The sequence below is a fragment of the Dermacentor andersoni genome, chromosome 2 (genome assembly GCF_023375885.2).
Source record: "Dermacentor andersoni chromosome 2, qqDerAnde1_hic_scaffold, whole genome shotgun sequence".
NCBI classification, from domain to species: Eukaryota; Metazoa; Arthropoda; class Arachnida; order Ixodida; family Ixodidae; genus Dermacentor; species Dermacentor andersoni.
Window position 1 is genome coordinate 40405818 of NC_092815.1, and position 6102 is coordinate 40411919.

Consider the following 6102-nt stretch of genomic DNA (forward strand, 5'->3'; position numbering starts at 1 on the left):
CATAGTGAGAAGTGTGTAAAATACGGTTTTAAGAAAACCTTGTAGAAAAATTGGCACCTGCATTCTATATTACCAAATGTGGTAAACACATACAGAAAAATCTCAATTTTACAGCATTAATATAGATTGCACACAACATTCTGCTAAACTAGTGCAGAAAAATATGTGTCCCAACTGTATAAAGCATTCGTCACTCTTGGTGCAATAATTGTGTTACTTCTGTAAGCCGCAATTCCATTCAGCAAGATTTATTACCAAAGAATGTCGCTGCTAGGATCATTCAGTTCTGACAGTGCAGCAGCCAGCCTCAAACTATGCACATTCTTTCTTCTTCATTACCTTCCAGTACACACTACTACTTTGTCCCAACTACACTGTATTGAGGCCAGTTTTAGTTTCGACTCCATTAGGCCCCGTGTTCCTCGCAAGGTCAACAGAAAACGGGCGTGATGTCTTCGTAATTTCAGATGGTGGTCATAGACAGGGACTTGAAAACAACTGACAAACAAAGGCCAGGCTGGTCTCCCACGTATGCCCAACCTTGTGCAGAGACCTCAAGCTGCACCACACACTGTCAAAATTCAAAGTACTCTGAGCAAGTTACCGTTTCACCAAACTGGTTCTTCATTAACTCTGTTTTACGTGTGAAATAACAGGAGCCACCACTCACTAGCGGAGACAAATTGAAGAATGTGCTGCATGTTCCCTAAAAAGCAGCAGTAGAGATTCCTTTGGAATTCATTCCAGCCCGCCGTCTCTCACCTAAACATCTGCTTCTGGTGTCAGCAGCTTTTGGAGATTGTAATGGAAGTATATTGACAGCATGCCCTTAATTTATGGCCTCATTCAAGTCATTACATTGTGAGGTTTAATGTAACGGAACTGCACATTGGGTTACGAGGGAAGCTGTAGTTTGGGGTTCCAGATTATTTCGACCACCTGTCTTTAACATGCATGCAAAGCACGGAACATGACTGTTTTACATTGCACTACCATTAGAATGTGCCTGCTGCGACTGGGAATCGAACCCAAGACCTCATGCTCAGCAGCACAACGCCACAGCCACTGGGTCTCAGCAACGGGTCTCATTCAAGTTGCCTTGATGCGTACGTTTCAAGGCGCTGCAGTTTTCGGTCACCTGCAGTCATTAACTCTGTAATATGCCTTGTGTCACACACAATTTGCCACAATATAAACGTAAAATTGGGTACGAAAAAAAATCTAGATGGAAGGCTTCAGCACTTTCCCTAGCTTATCACCAGTGTTGAAGTCGAGAATGTGGCATTAAATGTGCTGGGCATTACAGGTTTAAGATGAAATAAAAAAGTGCCCCGCAAAGTGAATATTCACGTCTGGTCAAAGGTATAGAAACCAAGCAGAGATGTCTGGGCTTTGACATCTGATGTCTATATCTTTTTAACTGCACTAATTATTATGGTTACTGAAAGCAGACAATCTAAAGCCAAGAATGTGTGAATCTTGGATATGGCTATTTGTTCCTCTGTGCACGCACTTCTCTGCTTGAAACAATGGCCAGAGATAGGCCTCGCCTCAGCTTTGAGGCTAACAGCACCATTAATTTTCATGTTACAGTTCAAGCTGGCATAAAACCATTACTAAACCCAAAGCAAAGCAGTTTGTATCTTCCTGGTGCCTGGCTTCCTCATACTATATTGCATTTACTGTAAGCAAGATTAGTTTCCACATCTGCAGCTACTTGAGGAAGTGAGAAAACATCCTTAGTCTTCACAGGCAACAACCTTGGTTTCATCGTACTTTTCATTTAATCATACTATCAAACAGAGAATTTGGAAGTAAGCAGATAATGTAGGTCATTACTGAAAGCTAAACTGATGTGCCCTTTAAGTTGCCTTGCAAATTCCATCACAAGCAAAAGCATTTTGCCCTGTAAGCAGAACAGGTGGTCACCTAGAGTAACACTTCGGAAGGGGTGCAAAGCACCTTGTCAACCACCACCCCAATTTACCAGCATGTTTCGTCAGCATTTCAATATGAAATTCTATGAAATGCAACATTAGATACAAACTGGATTCCATTTTGCATTATTATGGCCAATAGTTACCAACAATGAAGTGCACTAACTTTTTCATCACCATTACTTATGCCTCACAAAAAGTGGCAGTTACATTTTTCAGTAGGATACATCTAAATTTGATATAAGAGTGGAGAGGGGGTGCAATAACTTGGCTTTGCTTTGGATGGCAAGATACCTTTATATGCTGCTGTTCACAAGTTGTAGCAAGTTATTGTTCAAAGGCACTAACATTACTTAATAATTCCTTGAATCACTTTTATTAGAGAGAAAGAATTTATTAGAGGAAAGGAAGCCAGGTGAGCCTAAGCTAGTATGATCTGGCCTGCTACTCTGCACAGGAGAAAAAGGAAAGTGTACAAAAAAAGAGTGATGAAAGATGATGAGGACAGGAGAGGATGCATATATTGAAGGGACGTTCCAAAAGTAAGTTTCATCATTTCTTTTAAAGAGAAGATGGTACGCCAGGTGAAACAGTCGCCATAAGAATCCACGCCCTTTGCTGGTTCAATGACGGAAGGAGCATTAGCAGAGGAGGAATGATGCATGTACAAAGCGCCGAAGAAGAGAGAGTAGCAGCACACCGGCCTGCCCGAGGTTACTCAAATACAAATCACGATGGCAGACGCATGCTGACAATGTGGTCGCCAATGGAAGTGCATGCTGTTATCCAGCATGAATGGGCACCTGTTCCCTGCATTGAAAGCTGCACTTTTGGGCCATCACTTCCAAAACAATGCTGAGGTGCAGCAAGGCAGTGCAATAATTCCTTGCATCACAGGGCACCGAGTTTTACCAGAGTGGTTTCTTCAAACTGATTGCAGACTATGACAAATGTCTCATTGTTGGTGGCGACTGTGTGAAGAAATAGTGCAAGGTTCATGACGCCATGGTGCGCTCCTTCTTTTAGGGCGATAAAGTTTCCACATGAAAATAAATGACGAAACTTACTTTGAGAACGTCCCTGGTACAATAACCACACAAAAAAGTGCTTTCCTTAAAGTCTCGAGTCTAGCCCAGTACTTTTCAAGTAGTCCAGAACAGCCCTTGTATAACTCTATCCATATGTAGCACTATCAAACCTAAGATAGATGTGCCAGAAGAAAGGTTCCAATTCTAAAGTACATGCATTTCATTTACTATTCTCAAAACTAGACTGCTATCAAGTGCTACAGAAGGCATTTTCAGTGTGACAGCAGTTACAAGCTTGAAAGTGGGTTTGCTTTGTCAGCCAACCTGTTCATTAGTCCCTTCTGTTACACCGACAATGACCGTAATCATCCTCAGCAAGTTGTCGTCATCCTTTAATCGTTGGGCTACCATCTGATCCTCAGCCTCATCATCGCCACAGGGTGAAAAAAGAAATTGCAGTGGTTGAAGGCGATTAAACCATGTTTGTCGAGCGATAGCACGGTTTTGCTTTCTTTGGGAAAGGACAAAGACGCTGCTCGGCGCGGCAGCACGCAAATTGACCTTCGTGCTGCATCTCGCTTCAATGTGAACTAAGCGTCGAATGCACAGCGCATACAAAGCTGCCAGCGCTCAGTGCACCTTGTACACATCCCAGATCGCTTTGAAGATGACGCCCGCACAACCGTGCACTTTGTCCACATCACAGATCGCTTTCAAGATAGGGGAACCCACGTGGCATACACAGCAGCTGCCGGTATTGGCAGGCTAAGTCTCAGTTTGACCTTGGCTGAGCTCGAAGGTCACATTTACGGAACCAGGCATTTTCATGGTTTGTACCTAGAGTAGTAGAGCTATGACTATGCAAAAAAGAGGTGAGGCGTGCAGACAGGACACAAGAGTAGAGACATGGACAACACGAACGCTGACTATAAACTGAAGGGAGCACTGAGGCAAAAAAAGAAAGAAGACACAAAACTCATCTGCACAAGCTCTGGAATGGTATCACCACGCGTCGGTCGGGTACATGTGCTCGTCTACTTGAGAGATAACTGTTAAGGCACTTAATATCTTCCTTACGTAAAGTAACCGAAGGCTGACTCACGCACGCACTTCCACCATTATAGATATGCCATGCCTCTATCATAAGACGCGTATCTTCATTCTTATGCCTGTACAATATCGCGCATTCATCTAACTCTGGCATGCAGTTGCAATCTTTGCAATGTAGGGAAAGATTAGGAGGCAATCCACCAGTTAACGACCTTTTATGCTGCATTAGCCTCTAATTAATACACCGCCCCATTTGCCCTACGTAGAACTGGCCACAGCTAAGGGGAATTTTATAAACCACACCCATACGACAGTCAGTAAAACTGCTGTTCTTATTGTGCTTCACAGGACAAATGTATGTTCTTTTTTTGCCTTTACCTGCTCCTTTTTCCTCTGCACGGCAGCGCATATCTTACCTAACTTATTGGGAGCAGTGAAAGCAACATTAACATCATATCTACTTGAAACTACCTAACTTATTGGGAGCAGTGAAAGCAACAGTAACATCATATCTACTTGGAACTTTTTTAAGCCTGTGCGACACTGAATGAATATACGGAATAGCCACTACTCTTTTTTTGCTATTACTGCTTTCTGTAATCACGTCTGTCCCCCTCAAAACCGACTTCTTTAGGCGTTCAGCCACAGTGGCCACTGCTACACTAGGATAACCTGCTTCTAATAGGTGCCGGACCTGCGCATTAAAACTGGCGCTCATTTTGTGCATGCAGGATCTGGTGAGAGCAGACTTAAAGCACGACATGGCAATTCCATTTTTTACTACTTGGGAATGCTTGGATTGAAAGAGTAACAATGGCTTCGAAGATCTTGGGGAGTACTGCCAACAAATGTGATTTTCTTCGAAGACCAAGGAAATGTCTAGAAACTGAATTACGCGTCGCTGAGGAAATTCCTTGGTAAACTTTAATCCTCGTCCGTAAAGCTTAAATTGCTCACTTACTGAGGTAGCAGCGAAATCGAATTCTTCCCTATTGCAGAAAATCAGGTAATCATCAATGTAACGAAATATCTTGATAACGCAATCACCTAAGGCTTTCTCTAAGCAGCTCTCAACATTACTCAGGTAAATATTGCTAAGAATAAGGGCAACCTTTGAGCCAATACAAATGCCTGATTTCTGCAGAAAAACGCCATCTCTCCACCCAATCAGCGACGACTTCGAGTACATTGAAAGAATTTCTAGAAAAGCTCCCGTTGAAACATCGCATCTGTCAGTAAAAGCCGACTCTTGCAGTTCTTCTTTAATGCATTCATTTACGGAATTTAGCAACCCGTCATGCGCCAAGGAATAATACAGGTTTTCGATATCCATACTAAAAGCTGTACAATCACCAGGATTTTCCTCTCTCAAATACTGAACTAATGCCTGAGAATTACGCAGGCAAAAGGGTTCTGAAAAAAACTAGTTAACTAGTTCTGTAGGTAACTAGCGACACAGACCTGCCACGTCCACTTCTCTGCTCTTGTGCCCTGTCTGCACGCCTCACCTCTTTTTTGCATAATGAATCCTTACCACCTAGCTCAACTGTCTGGCGTTCTGAGCTATCACTCTAAAACTTCACCCACCGCTGCCACTGCATTACTTGCGCCGACACAAATACAAGCCCCAGCAAACTGGCTAATATACCATGGTCTCTTGAGGCACCAAGTAATGGCAGTGAGTGCATCCAAGCTTTGTGTAATCAAGCAATAAATCATGACAAAGCAGTTATATATAGTCAGCTTATGGAAATTTCAAATGCACACAGACTTGCAAATAAAAAAGAGCATGACATTCAATGGTTCCATTATTTCAGCACACTTTGTGTTACAGTAGAACCCTGTTGACACATTTTTTAAAGGGACCAAGGAAAAGGAATGCAGGATCAAGGAAAACGCTACATCCAATAACGAATTTGGCAGCATTTTTGATGAGACATAAAGCTGCTCCCACACAAAACCTTATTTGGAGCTGAATAGGAGGTTAACAAACTATCAAAAACCTATTCAGTAAAGCTCGTTATCGCTGCCTGGTGATCATAGATCTAATGCTAAACATTTTATGGAGCCGTTGTGGCGAGCCACAC